Here is a 16,557-nt window from a genome sequence, read left to right on the forward strand (position 1 = left end):
CTGAAGACAGCTTATGTTAGAGAGGATGTGGAGCAAGGGGAACACTCCTACACTGTTGGTGGGATTGCAAACCTGTACAGCCACTTTGGAAATCAGTATGGCCATTTCTCAGAAAATTGGGAATCAATCTCCCTCAAGACCCAGATATACCACTCTTGGGCATACACCCAAGGAATGCTCAATCATACCACAAGGACACATGCTCAACTATGTTCATAGCAGTATTGTTTGTAATAGCCAGAACCTGGAAACAACCTAGATGTCCCTCAACTGAAGAATGGATAGATGAAATGTGGTACATATACACAATGGAGTACTACTCACCAGAGAAAAACAATGACATCATGAGGTTTGCAGGCAAATGGATGGAACTAGAAAATATCATCCTGAGTGAGGTAACCCAGACTCAGAAAGACAAACATGGTATATACTCACTCATAAGTTGATACTAGATATAAAGCAAAGGATAACCAGACTGTAACCCACAGCTCCAAGGAGGCTAGCTAGTAAAAAGGACCCTAGGACGGATGCATGGATTGTCCAGTGATGGAGAAATGGATGAGATCTACATGAGCAAACTGGGGGTGAGGGGGGGTAATAGAGGGCAAGGGATGGGGGATGAGAGCTTAGGGGAGTAGGAGGTTTGAGCTGGGACAGGAACAGAGTGGGAGAGCAAGGAAAGAGATACCATGATAAATGAAGACACCATAGAAATAGGGAGAAGCAGAGTGCTAGTGAGGTCCCCAGGAATCCACAAGGATGGCTCCACCATAAACTACCAGCAATAGTTGAAAGGGTGCCTGAGCTGGCCTACTCTGGTGATCAGATGGCTGAATACCCTAACTGTTATCATAGAACTCTCATCCAGTGATTGATGGAAGCAGATGCAGGGATCCATGGCTGGGTCCCAGGTAGAGCTCCAGGAGTCCAATCGATAAGAGAGAGGAGGGATTCTATGAGCAAGGGATATTGAGACCATGACTGGAAAAAGTACAGAGACAACTAGCAAAACTAGTGGAAATGCATGAACTGTGTGCCAAAAGCTGAGGAGCCCCCATGGTACTGGACTAGGCCCTTTGGATAAGCAAGACAGTTGTTTAGCTTGAACTGTATAGGGGCCCCCAGGCAGTGAAATCGGGACCTGTCCCTGGTGCATGAGCTGGCTTTTTGGAGCCTAGTGCCTATGGTGAGACACTTTGCACAGCCTTGGTGCAGGGAGGAGGGGCTTGGACCTGCCTTAACTGAATGTACCAGGCTCTGCTGACTCCCCATGGGAGACCTTGCCTTGGAGGAGGTGGGAATGTGGAATGGATTAGGGGGGAAGTCTGGGGGGCAGGAGGAGGGAGGAAAGGGGAATCTGTGGTTGGTATGTAAAATAAATAGAAAATCTCTTAAAAAACAAACAAAAAATGAAAACAACAGGCAACTAAGGGATGATAATAAAAATAAAATGAAACATAATAAGATAAAACAAAAATAAGCACCTCATAATTGGACAAACAAACACCAACCCAACTACAAATACTTTGGTATACAATGATGTCCAGCTGGCAAGATATGCTAGTGCAATGGTGGTACAAAGCTTGTAGGAGTAACCAACAAATATATGACTTGACTTAAGGCCCACTCCATAAGATGGAATCCATACCTGACACCGCTTGGGTGACTAAGAACCTGAGACTAGTAGTTTAGGGACCTAGAGTAGAACCAAATACTACTGATCTACTAAAGGAATATAGTAATAAAATGAATGAATGAATCCTAGTGACTTTCTACTATACTCATAGATCAGTGTCTTGCTCAGCCATCATAAGAGAAGCTTCCTCCTATAGCAGATGGAACAAACACAGAGACCAACAGCCTGACAATATACAACAGTGAAAGACTTCGGAACACCCAGCCCTAAATGGGATGTCTCCATTAAATTTCTCCTCTTAGAGTTCAGGGAATGCTTTAGAGAAGAGGAGGCAAAAAAAGAGTATAGAACCAGCCAGAATAGTGAACACCAAGGAAACAAGGCCTTCTCAGTGGTTCTCAATCTGTAGGTTATGAACCCTTTGGTCATCAAATGACCCCTTCACAGGAATTGCCTAAGACCATGAGAAAACACAGATATTTACATTACAATTCATAATAGCAGCAAAATTACAGTTATGAAGTAGCAACAAAATAAAATTATAGTTGGGGGTCACCACAACATGAGGAACTGTATTAATGGATCATAGCATTAGGAAGGTTGAGAACTGCTGCCAGGATCCATGCACATAGGAACTTACAGAGACTGAGACAGCATGCATGGGGCCTGCACAGGGTCTGCTCCAGATGGGGTCCTGAAAGGAATAGATCCGTCCCTAACACAGAAGCTATCTCCAACTGATAAACACTTGCAAATGAAAGTTTATTCTCCAATTTATAAACATTTGCAAAAAAAAGATCTCCAAGAAGGTTCCACTGAGGAAACAAACTACTCTTAAGGGTAGGCTCCATGCCTAGCAGTAGATGGCCAACAGTGAACAAATTCAAAGGCATCTTTGAAAGTTCCTTGTCTCATAATATCATGTCAGGGCTTTTTCTATTTTTTAAATTTTATCACTTTTTTCTTTTTATTTATTCTTATACAATACACTCTGACCACAGCCACCCCTCCCTCCACTCCTTCCAGCCCCCGACTACCACCCCTCTCCCCCAGATCCACTGTTTTTTCTGTTTCCCTTCAGAAAAGAGCAGGCCTCCTAAGGATATCAACTGAACAGGGCATGTTGTGTGATATTTTGCTTGTGTTCTGACAACTAAAGCTTGCCTGGAGATCAGAGGACAGAGCTAGGCACTAGTTAACCATAGAGGCCAGGTGGTGGTGGCTCATGCATTTAATTCCAGCACTTGAGAGGCAGAGAGAGGAAGTGATAAGGCAGGGCAGAGACAGAGGATCAGAGGATCCAGAGAGGTGAGAAGTCACTGGTGGCTGCTCCTCTGCTTCTCTGATCTTTCAGGTTATTATCCTGATATCTGACTCCTGGTTTTATTGATAAGACTATTTATGTTCATGCTTCATCTGGCATCCAACTTTGGGGGCACAAATTCACACACAAAAAAAAAGCCACTTGCCCAATGGTTTCAGCCAATGGCACATGCCAGAGTCACCACTCTGTCAGCTAGGTCTTCTTTTCTTCCCCCCAAGCTCTCTGAACGAGTCTTGGATTTTCTGTTGCAGCCTCTCCACAGCAAACACCACAGGCGCTTGGGTTCTAAACGCTGCCAGAATTAGCAGATTTCACACATTCCCTCATGCAGACAGCTGGCTCTTTGGCTTCTTCCCCCCAGTGGGTTGTGGGCTTTCCCTGGACCCCCTTCTCAGGCTATTTTCACTCGATCAGTGGCAGCTGTCCTCAGCCAGGCTTAGTACCACTGCCTGTGTTCTCTGCTCAGATGTGCTACACCTCACATTTCACCGGCATAGCCAGCAGATTTGATGAGACAATTGGGACTTCTTAAAAGGGGGAATTATATTTAAAAAAGAAAGAGAGTTTTTTCCTACACTAAAAAATGGGAAACAGTATTAAAATGGAGGGAGTTAGGTCTCTGTATGATTACATACTAGATGGTTTAAAAATGGAACAATTAAATGAGGGGATAATTAACTTAGATGGGATTTACATAATGTCAATTATAAACATTATCAATTAATAATTCTTGTTTTATTACTAAAAAAGTTGGTTGATATGAGTGCCAAGATACAGGCCTTAGAAAAGGCTACTACTGATAATATGCAAGCCTTACAAGTAATTACTAAAGAGAATAATACAATTTTGACTGATATGATAAAAACTTTAGGAATATTTACTGATAAAGAGGGCCAAAAGGTGACTGATAATGTGCAAACCTTAGAAAAGATTACTATTCAAAAGATACAAGCCTTAGAAAAGGTTACTAGTGATAATATGCAAGACTTACAAATGATTACTAAGGAAATAAATACAATTTTGACTGATAAGATAAAAGCTCTGGAAATATTTACTGCTGAAGAGAGCAAAAAGGTGACTAATAATACACAAACCTTAGAAAAACTTACTAAAAACAGAGACTAGAGATATTCAGACACAGACAGAGGAATTTAAAGGAGAATCAACCTCACCATTACACTATAAATTTAGAAAGGAACAGCCCAAGGTTATCAAACAACTAACCTTAATTTATCCAGGAGGTCTTACCCTTTCGGAGGAGGGAATAGGAGGAGGGTCAGGGAGAAGGCTGAGGGGGAGCGGGAGGAGGGATGAGAGAGTGATCTGTGGTTGGTATGTAAAATGAATTTTAAAAGTTTTTTAATTAAAAAAAGTTTAAGGCCGGCCTCAGCTACATAGCAAAATCCTGTATCAAAAAATAAAGCTAAATAAAAGCCATACAATGGGCCAGTGAGGTGACTCAATGAGTAAAGGTGCTTGCCGACAAGCCTGGCTACTTAAGTTCTATCTCTGGAATCCACATGGTGGAAAGAGAACCAACTCAGACAAGTTGTTCTTTGAACTCCACATGTGAGCCATAGTATGTACACACATGAGTATGCACATGGATGGATGGATGGATGGATAGATAGATAGATAGATAGATAGATAGATAGATAGACACAATTAAAAATACAAACTATACAAAAGAATAACAGTGTGTTGTTAGTTATCCTTCTGGATATTGAACCATATTTTGAACCTTATTACAGAACTATAATAATTAAAGCAGTGTGACACTGATAAGTATAGAACACATTTACTACCCCAAATATAAAAATAATACAGAAATTTCCTAGTATAAAATCTATGATGAAGTCAATCAAGACAGGTCTGATTGATCATTAAAAGCTTCAATAAGTTGACTAGTATTTTGAAATAATATGTATTATCACTTATTAAATACAGTATTATGGGTATTTGACAGGTATTTTTTATACATTCCTGACTTAATCCTTTTAATGATAGAATACTAGACTATTGAATGGGCATTCCAAAATTTGTTTTTCCATTCACGGTTTTATAAGTAGTTGAGTTGTTTCCATTATTGGCTATTTTAAATAGTACTGCTAGGAATACTTGTGTACAGGCATTTAAATGCATATTTCCAATTCTCTTAGTAATGAAAGCTGGTAAGACACAGTATATATGTCAGCTTTTTGAGGAATTGCTAAACCTTTCCATACCACTTGTACAATTTTCATACCCCCAATGTATAAGTATTCCAGTACTTTCTATATCTTCCTCAGCACTTGGCCTTTTGATCATTGCCATCCTGAATAGAGTAAAGTGGTATCTCATTGTTGTTTTGATTTGCATTTCCCTAGTGACTAATAACATTGAGCATCTTTTCAAGTGCTATCCTTTGGTACACATTTTTTTTCACTTTTATGAAGTACAAATTATGTACTTATTCACTTTTCTGCTTGTGCTTTTGGTATCATACATAAAAACATTGCTAAGAATAGGTCATAAATATCTACCTCTGTTTTAGTCACTTTTCTCATTGGTATGACAAAAGCAACTTAAAAGACAATGGATTTGTTTTGGCTCACAATTCAAGGAGGACATAGTTCAATGTAGTGGTGAAGGCATGGCAATGAGTGACACCATGACAGCAAGAATGTGGAGCAGCTGATTACATTATAACCACAGTCAAGAAGAAAAAGACATAGGAACAAAAGGAGGGACTGAGCCAGGCAGTGGTGGAGCACGTCTTTAACTCCAGCACTCGGGAGGTAGAGGCAGACGGAGTTCTGAGTTTGAGGCCAGCCCGATCTACAGAGTGGGTTCCAGGAGAGCTAGTACTACACAGAGAAATCCTGTCTCAAAAAACCAAAAGAAAAAGTATGGCTTGGTTATAACCCTCAAGGCCCAGGCTCACCTCCTCTAGTTAGGAAGAACCTAAAGGCCCCATAACCTCCCAAAACAGTGTTTGGCTGGGACCAAGTGGTCAAACTCATGAGCCTGTGGGGGACAGTCCAGTAACGTAGATTATTGCTAGTGTTACTTCTAGCTCCGAAAGTTCTTGTTTTTTCCCAGTTGTTTTAACTAGTTCTCAGTTTTCAGTTTGACATTGACATGTTTACCAGATGCCTACTGTGATACACACTGTTGGCTGTACTCCAACCTGCCATTGGTACTTGCTTTGCTCCTGTACCTGTGAGTTAACTGGCAGCTTTCAGCTTCAGACATGGTAATGCTTTGCTTTTGTTTGACCTTTGTAATTCACCAGGCTGTGTGGGTCAGACTGAAGCTGACCCACACTGAGTATAACTGAGTTAATACCCTCCAGATCAGCCCTCGACCAATGAATGGTGAAAGCTGGTCTATAAGTTCGCCAGCTCTCTGGCCCTCAGTCATGATAACTCTGAAATGTGTTGCTCCACAATGTCTCTCAGAATTCCGTAACATGGAGTTCTGCAGTTTTTCATAGTAGTAACTGGCTTCATAGTGCAGCTAGCTACATACATCCCTACTCACATTTTTAGAAACATTTTCCAAATGATCTCTAACATTAAAATCCTAGTTTCAGTTTGTCTCTAGTAAACTCAAGCCAAGACACTCTCTGTCTCTCGTGGCCCCTAATTTATTTCTCCTTGTTTTGGCTTCATTTTGCAGAAAATGTACTCCTATCTCTTACTATAGGACTACAGCCAACCACAGTGATCTCAGTCTGCTCTCCTGCAATGCAGTCTGATTTGCCTCAGTTCTATCTGATAAGATGTAAAGTCAGAATTCTTGGAAATAGTGCTTTGCTACCCCTCAAAAGAAGCACAAATCAGACATGTCACTTATTCTTCCACTGGAAATTGACACATTTTGGTAGGATGCCCAGAAATGCAGCCACTCGTGTGTGACTGTGGAAGCCAGCCTAGAGGGAAAACTGACTCATTAGTGTGCAAAGTGAAGTGGCGACAGAATTTTGCTTCCTTGATTGCATGTTGAAGCTGCTGGAGCCACTGAAACTCAGGAATTCTCATGTGGGATAACAGATTCTTCAGTATTTAGACCAATTCCAGTAGAACTAGCCTGTTACTGGCCATTAAAGATATTCTGCCTCCCACACCTTTCCAAAGATGTGAGGAGGCAGAGCAAAATGTTTTTGTTTTAAAACTGACACTTGAGGAATGAAATTCAGCATGATTCTTAGCAGATGCCTAATAAGACTGCTTCAATAAATTATAGCACTTATTGTACATCCTTGGAAGATTCTCTTTTAGAAAAAGTATTTAATGGCATAGAAACTTATTTCTGTGAGTTTTAAATGGAAATCAGATGTGGCATAAATGAACTGTAACCATATTAAACTTAATACTCAGAAATGTTAACAGCTATATTGTTTGTTCTATCTTTCATGTTGTAAAAGGATTCATTGTGCTGAGTGTTGTGGAACTCACCTGTCATCCTAGCAGTCAGGAAGCTGAAGCAGGAGGATTGAAACCCAAGTCTAGGATGCATAGTGAGATTCTATCTCAAAACAAAGAAGAAGTTTTGCTTTTATACTTTCAACAGGGGTATGTACTCACTTATAGGTCGATATTAGCTGTAAAGTAAAGGATAACCATGCTATAATCCACAGACCCAAAGAAGCTAAGTAACAAGGAGAGTTCAAATGGTGACATATGAATCTCACTGTGAAGGGGAAATAGAATATACATCACAAGTGGATGGGGAAGGAGTCGGATGGGGAGTGGGCATGGTAACAGGAGGGACCAGGTGGGGGAGGATGAAGGGAAAGAGTACTGGGAAAGACAACTAGAATCAGGGGCATCTCTGGGATAAGCTAGAAACCTAGAGCAATGGAAACTCCCAGGAATCTATGAGGGTGACCCTAGCTAAGACTCCTAGTGATAGGAAATATATAGCCTGAACTGACCATCTCCTGTAACCAAGAAAGACTTCCAGTGGAGAGAATGGGATACCAACCCAGCCACATAACCTTAGACCTACAATTTTCCCTGCCTACAAAATATTCCAGGGAACAGATAAGGCAGAAATTATGGGAATAACCAACCAATGACTAGTCCAGCTTGATACCCATACCATAAGAGGGAGTCCACCCCCTGACACTGCCTGGGAGGGACAGGATCCAGAGGCTAGACAGCCCAGAGAACTAGAATAGAACCAAACATGACTGGCAAAAAAAAGGCAATTAAATGACTCCTAGCAATATTCTGCTCTATTCATAGATTGGTGCCTAGTCCAACTGTCATCAGAGATGCTTCATGCAGCAACTGATAGAAAAACATGCCAAGACCCACAGCCAAACATTAGGCAGACCTCAGAGAATCCTGTGGAAGAGGGAGAGGAAGGATTTGGGGAGCCAGAGAGTCAAGGATAACACAAGAAAACCCACAGAATCAACTGACTGGGCTCACAGAGTCTGAACCAACAACCAGGGAGCCTGCAGGGGACTGATCTTGGCCCTTTGCACATGCATCACAGTTATGTAGCTTGGTATTCTTGTGGGACTTCTCACAGTAGGAACAAGGACTATTTCTGATTCTGTTACCTGCTTTTTGGGACCCTTTCCTCCTCCTGGAAGAAAGCCTTAATAGGAGAGGAGGTGCCTAGTCTTACTGCAACTTGATGTACCATGGCTAGCTGAAACTGTGATCAGGCCATAAAAACAATTAATTAATTATTAATGATTGATTTAAAAAAACGGAATTCATCTTTTTTGATGCATCCAAGCAACACACTTTGTCATCAACAAATGATAGGTACTACTTAGGGTAAAAGGCTATAAAATGGTATGAGCAAGTGGAACATAGAAACAAGCAGGAGTAGCTATTCCAATACCTGATACATTTCAAACCAAAGCTAGTCAGAAGAGAAAAGGGAAGAACATTTCATAGGCCATTAAAGGAAAATTCAAGAAGATATTACAATTCTAAGCATTTATATGCCAAGCACAAGGGTATCAATTTCATAAAAGAAACACTATTATATCTAAATCATGGACTGACCCAAGCATAGTTAAAGTGAGTGAGTTCAACATTCTATTCTCAACAGTAGATGGATCACTTGGAAAAAACAAGATATACAGACTGGTGCTATATTGGCATGAATGTTATGGGAATAATCAACCACTTTCTGATTGACTCTAAGCCCTGCTCCATAAGATAGAAGCTATACCTGGTGCTGTTAATGGGGCAATGAACTTGTGGTTAAATAGATCCTAGGCCCCAGGGGAGAACCTACTACTATTATTCTGCTAAATGGACATAGTATCAAAATAACTCCTAATGATTATTATTATTATTATTATTATTATTATTATTATAGGTATTGCTATAGCCATTGAGCAATGCATCTCTTAACTCTCATCAGGAAAGCCTCTTCTTGAAGCAAATGGAAATTAACACAGAGACCCCAACTGATGAACATACAGAGAATAAGAGACTGTGGAGTTCTTGGCCCTAAATGGGACATATATATCACACTCATCCACTGCAAAGCACAGGGAACTTCATGGAAGAGGGGACAGAAAGACTGTAAGAGCCAAAGGTGGATGATGTCTTCAAGAAATCAATATTTTCTGGACACAGCAAAGTAGCATATATGAACTCATAACTGTTGTGACAGCATACACAAGACTTAAGTCATATAAATTCCAGCATGGGGTTAAGGGGTCAGCATGGGCACTAAATTTCACCATTAGCTGAGGAGCTATAGGCACTTGATAGCATCTGGAAAAGGGAGAGTCAGTTTTCACTAATAGTGTGACCCCTGATAAGTCAATCACACTTCAGGGAAGGCTCCACTTCTATAGTCAAGCAACACAAACTGGATTCGATGAGGAAAGAAAAAGGAGGAAGGGAATGAGGAAAAAGAGGGGGACAAGGAAGAGAGAGAGAGAGAAAGAGAGAGGGAGGAATGGAGAGAGAGAGCACAAAGTTGAGCAGGTAGGAAGGTGAGGGTAGAGAAGGAGTTTAGGGCTGTGATGATCAAAATATGTTGCATAAAAATTTCAAAGAATAAAAGTATCATTTTAAAATTTTAAAGCAATACAAGTACTCAGAGACTAAAAACTTTCAGACATGCCTTGTTGTTGTTGTTTGTGGGGGTGAGGTGCCTCTAGAAAATCTACACTTTATTATTGAATGACTACTTTCAAGCTCTTATAACAAACATTGGAAATCACTACAGATGAGTTGGAAACCACAAGGAAAATGCTGTGGTGGCACATGTTTTCAGTGTCATCAGACTGGCACCCTAGGAGAATGTGAGTTTTGAAGTGTAAATAGATTTCAGTAATATATTTATGATTACTTTTTATTATTTGTTATTTTGATGATGATTATCATCAAAAAGGGGATAAAGGAACTGGGAAATAGCTAAGTTGGGCACATTCTGATCAACTTAAGCAATCATGTTCATGGAGTTCAATCAAGAAGCCCTATATCAGTACCTTATGTTCAAAGGCCTAAAAGGTCTTCCAGTCCTATCCCCTTTCCCTCATTTCCAGATTTAGGCAATAGTACTATAATTTCTTAAACACCAAGATTTGAAATTTCTGAACATACCGGAATTCTTGCTTCTTCCTTATTCTATTGTCGGTTCAGTTTCCAAACCATGCAGATCAAGCTTTCTTATTACCTCCCACATTAAGCCTTTGCTTTTATCTTCACTGCCTTATCTCTAACCCTGGGCACCATTGCTTTGAGCCAAGCTGATACCACAGTAAGTCACATGCACATTAATCCATCCCTTACCTTACCATCTCTCCAACCCGACCTTCTCAATGACTTGCTAGCCAAAGCCCCTAAGTGGAGCTTTTCACTTACCTGTGTATTTCATCACTGAATTAGACAATCAGGGTATGGAGTTTGCTATGCCTCTTTCTAAGTGATGGCTGCTGTACAGATTTATTTAAGTGCTCAGCCTCAGATTTTCTTAATTTTTGATGTTTCTGAAAGGGAAAGACTTTATGATTGAGTCCAAAAGAAGCTTAAGGATAAAAAAAAAACATTATGTAAGAGTCTTCCCTTCCTATGCTTATAAGAATTTTGTAATATGTGGAAGAGTCCAGTTGTTCTAATTGTTATTACAACTGTGGTGGTTTGAATAGGAATGGCTCCAATAGATTCATGTGTTTGAATACTTGGTCCATAGAACAGGGCACTATTAGGGGGTGTAGATTTGTTGGAGTAGGTGTAGCTTTGTTGGACGAAGTGTGTTACTAGAGTGTAGGCTTTGAGGTCTCAGAAGCTCAAGCCAGTTCTCTGCCTCCTGCCTGTGGATTAAGAAGATCAGCTTCTTCTCCAGCACCATGTCTTCCTGCAACTGTGATTCCTGCCATGATGATAACAGACTAAACCTCTGAAACTGCAAGTCACCCCCCAATTAAATGCTTTCCTTTATAAGAGTTTCTGTGGCCCAGCTCCAGAGAAGCTAGCTAAAAAGGAAGACCCAAAGAGGGACACATGGATCGCCCTGGAAAGGGGAACTAGATGAGATCTCCATGAGTAAACTAGGGATAAAGAGTGGGCAATGGAGGGTAGGGGATGGGGGACGAGTACATAGGGAATGGGATGGTCAAGCTGGAACAGGGATGGAGTGGGAGAACAATGAAAGAGATACCATGATAGAGGGAGACATCATGGGGTTAGGGAGAAACTAGGTGCTAAGGAAGTTCCTAGGAATTCACAAGGATGACCCCAGCTTAGTCCACTAGCAATAGTGGAGAGGGTGCCTAAACTGACTTACCCCAGTAATCAGATCAGTGAATACCCTAACTGTCATCATAGAGCCTTTCTCCAGTAACTGATGGAAGCAGATGCAGAGCCAAACACCAGACTGAGCTCCAGGAGTCGAGTTGAAGAGAGAGAAGAGGTATTGTATGAGCAAGGGGCATCAGGATCATGACTTGGAAACCTACAGAGATGACCAAACCAAACTAGTGGGAACTCATGAAATTTAGACCAACACTTATGGAGCCTCCACCAAACTAGACTAGGCCCTCTGCATAAGCAAGGCAGTTGTATAGCTTGATCTGCTTAAGAAGCCCCTGTAGCATGAATCTTAAAAGTTCTTATTAATAAAATCAAACCTGAGGCCAGATATTGGAGTGAATGCTGGAAGATCAGAGAAGCAGAACAAGCCACAGCCACCTCGCCTTGCCAGTTCCTCAGCTGATCCTGTTTCCTCAGACTGAATGCCTCTCAGCTGAACTGTGCTGCTCAAAAGCCTCAAAGCTTAACCTGCTAAAAGCTTCTAGTTTCTGGTCTTCACACCTTAAATACCTTTCTGCTTTCTGCCCTCACTTCCTGGGATTAAAGCCTCACTTCTTGGGATAAAGGTGTGAGTCACCATGCCTGGCTATTTCCAGTGTGGCCTTGAACTCACAGAGATCCAGAAGGCTAGGATTAAAGGTGTGAGTGCCACCATTTTCTAGCCTCTGTATCTAGTGGCTGTTCTGTTCTCTGACCCCAGATAAGTTTATTAGGGTGCACAATATTTTGGGAAACACAATATTACCACAGGCCCCCTGGCAGTAAGATCAGGATCCATCCCTGGTACATGAGCTGGCTTTTTAGAGCCCACTACCTATGGTGGGCCACCTTGCACAGCCTTGAGGCAGGGGGCGGGGCTTGGACCTGCCTCTATTGAATGTACCAGCTTTTGTTGACTCTCCATAGGAGGACTTACCTTCTTGTAGGAGTGGGGGGTGAGTTGTTGGGCGAGGGCTGGGGGGCGGGAGAAGGGAAGAGAGGGGCAATCTGTGATTGGTATGTAAAATGAATAAAAAATTTTCTTAATAATAATAAAAAAAGAGTTGCCATGGCCATGGTGTCTCTTCACAGCAATAGAAACCCTAAGACAACAATCATATATTAAATTTGAGTCTTGAATTTTTACTTAGATTGAAGTAGCATATAGTATAAACTGCTCTGAATGCTGGAGGCAAAACAAAAAAATCCCTACTCTGGAGAAGCATCCACATGAAGAACTATTTCTAGAAAAATCTGTCAGGGATCTGTATGACTTTTAAGCAAAAATCTTCAACTAATAGCAACAAATTACTTAACTGGGGAGAACAGAAGTAATTCTAAACAAACTGTACATACAGGAAAACCTATTTTGCTCTGTATGGAAGAAAAATATTTGGAGGCCATAACCTATACTTTTATTTCTTTTCATTTTTGTGGGATTTTTTTGTTTAAATGTGTTTGTGATTTTGTGTTAAGGTTTTATTTGAAGTTTTTTTTATTATCTTACAAAATAGTAGCATTTCATGCATAATTAGTTTGAGGTAATTTCCTCAACCCCAAATCTCTCCCACTCCCCTTTTCCCAATGAACCTTTCTAGCCCTAATATTCCCCTTCCACTTCCATATCTCATGAGTTCTATTTTATCTTCCCCAACATCCTCCTTTAAAGCCTCCTTCTCCCATCTTACTAGCCTTTTTCTAGTTTTGTAGCCTCCACATACACTCCAACCTCAACACACACATTTAACAGTTAGAAGCTAGCATCCACATGTGGGGGAGAACATGCAGTGTTTGTCTTTCTTAGTCTGGGTCATCTTGCTTGATATAACATTTGCCAGATCTATGCATTTACAGTCAAATTTTATTTCATTTTTGTTTACAACTAAATAAAACTCCAATGTATATATGTACCATGTTTTAATTATACATTTACCAGTTGATGGACAGCTAATCTGATTCTATTTTCAAGCTATTATGAGTAATCATCTATGAATGCGTGTGTATGACACTATTTCTAGGAAGATATGAACAAATGTTTACTCACCCCAAACAGGAAATTAGTGACAAACCAAAGAGTATGGATATGACCAAAGTCTGACTTAGTAATCCAATGAGTTTTACTGGAGTCACTTATAAGAATATGGGTGAAGGCTTGCTTACAGAAATAGAAACAACTCAGACAGCTACACCACCAAAGCGCACCCCAGCATGGGTGACAGTTCATGAAAACTGGATACCTGGAGCACAGTGCAGCTCAATTGTTCTAAGCCTCTTCCAGGCAGCTCAATTAGTCTTTGTTTCTTCTAGGCTGCATGGTTGGATGGTGCTTCTTCTGAGACATTGGTCTAAGCCTATTATCAGCAGCTCAGTTAGTCTGAGAGTGACTCTCAGTAATCTTTACTGTTTATATACTCTTAGGGAGGGAGGTGTGGTGATATTATATCCACCAGTATATTATGCACCCTAATAAATTTATCTGGGGGTCAGAGAACAGAACAACCACTAGATAGACATAGAGGCCAGATAATGGTGGCACACACACCTTTAATCCTAACATTCTGGAGGCAGAGATCCATCTAGATCTCGGTGAGTTCAAAGCCACACTGGAAACAGCCAGGCATGGTGACACACGCCTTTAATCCCAGGAAGTGATGGCAGGAAGCAGAAAGGTATATAAGGCATGAGAACCAGGAACTAGAGGCTTTTTAAGTTTTTGGGCTTTTAAGCTTTTAGCAGCAGTTCAGTTGAGATTCATTCGGATGAGGACTCAGAGGCTTCCAGTTTGAGGAAACAAGATCAGCTAAGAAGTTGGCAAGGTGAGGTTGGATGTGACTTGTTCTGTTTTTCTGATCTTTCAGAGTTCACCCCAATACCTGACTTCGGGTTTGTTTTTATTAATAAGACCATTTAAGATTCGTGTTACATCTGGCACTTTGGAAGCTGCAGCGTGATAAGGTAAGGTTAGCTGGTGGCTATTCCTATTTCCCTGATGTCTAAGGCTTTCACCCCTATATTTGGCTCCATCTTTTTTATTTAATAAGACCATTTAGAAATTTGTCTACAGGAGGGAACTCATGAATTTGGCTCAGGAACTTCTTAAAGCCATTTCAAGTTGTTTCCTTTCTATTTGAATGAGCTTCCCTGCAGGACAGGATGCTTCATCTCTCCTTTAACACCCTGTGTCTCAAAGAACTTGCCTCCAAAATGGAAATTTTTACTTTCAGAGGAAACTGATACACAATATTGAAGAGCAAGTATGCGCAATAAGACAAAGTCCTTTGGATATGCGTGCCCAGGAGCAGTGTACCTGATTCATATGACAGTTCTAGTTTCAGCCTTTTGAGGAATATCCATACTGTCAGTTTCGTGTGTGTGTGTGTGTGTGTGTGTGTGTGTGTGTGTGTGTGTGTGTGCATGTTTAATTTCTGCAGTTCTTTATATATTTTAGATATTCACCTCCTACTTGAAGTATAACTGGAAAAGATTCTCTTCCATTCTGTAGGCTTTTTACTTGGCTAATAGTTAGTTTCCTTTGCTGGGCAGAATCTTACATTTCATGTTGCCATATTTGTTTCTTCTAAGAGTTATTTCCTTTGCTATTCAAAGAGTTCTCTGTTCAGAGAGTTCTTAATTATACCTATGTCTTCAAGTATACTCCCTGTGTTTACCTCTAGCTCTTGCACATTTCATTCTAAAGTCTTTTGTCCATTTTACTGAATTTTGTGCAAACTGAGAGATGGGGGTCTAATTTCATTCTTCTGCAGGTAGATGTCCAGTTTTCCCAGAACTATTTGTTTAATAAGCTGGGTTTCTTTTTCAGAATATGTTTATAATACCTTTGTCAAATATTAGGCATCCATATTTCTGTGCATTCATTTCTGGGTCCTCTATTCTGTTCCATTGGTCTACCTGCCTGTTTTTATGCTGAGATCATAGGCACACCCCACTGTGCCTGGTGTTTTTACATGAATGCTGAAGTCCAATCTCATAACCTTATTCCTGCACAGCAAACATTTTACTGACTGAGCCAACTCCCCAGCCTCTTATCTTGTTTTCAGTCTAGCCAGTCTGCATCTTTCTGTTATTGTGTTGAGGTCATTTACATTTAAGATTATTATTGAAAAGGATTTGATTTTGCTATGATATTTCTGGGTGATGTTCTGTTTGGCTGAATTATATTTCTGTCACCCCTTTCCTGTTAATTTGGGGGATTGTGGTAGTCTGAATGAGAAATGTCCCCCATAGGTTCAACTATTTGAACACTTGGTTCTGAGTTGGTAGTACTGCTTGTGCAGATTTAGGTGGTGCAGCCTTGCTGGAGGAAGTGTGTCACTAGGTGAAGAGGAAACTTTGAGATGAGATTTTAAAAAACACTTTCAGTATGTTCTTTCTGCTTCATGGCTACATCTTCCTGCTCCTTCCACAATGCCTGCAACTTGTTACCATGCTTGCCCACCATGATGGGTTTTTATTCCTCTTGAACCATAAGCACATAATCTCTTCTATAAGCTGCCTTAATCATGGTATTTTATCACTGTGACAAAAGGGCAACTAATACAGGAATTGTTTTTCTTTGCTGTGTTGAGTAGGACTGATCCTCAGTTCCTTGTTGAGGTGTTCTTTTCATGGAATGTATCTTTCTATGTGTTCTCAAAAATGAGACTGTCTTACTCCTTTTGTATAGGATTTCTTTAAGAATCTTCTGTAGTATTAGCTTGGTTGTAGTGAATTGCTTTAATTTGGTTTTTTCTTGAAATATTCTTATTTATCCATCAATTTTGAAATATAACTTTGATGGTTATAGTAATCTTGTTTGGCAGTTATTTACTTTCAGGGCT

This window comes from Peromyscus californicus, unplaced genomic scaffold (assembly GCF_007827085.1).
Source record: "Peromyscus californicus insignis strain IS unplaced genomic scaffold, ASM782708v3 Scaffold_10__1_contigs__length_136768540, whole genome shotgun sequence".
NCBI classification, from domain to species: Eukaryota; Metazoa; Chordata; class Mammalia; order Rodentia; family Cricetidae; genus Peromyscus; species Peromyscus californicus.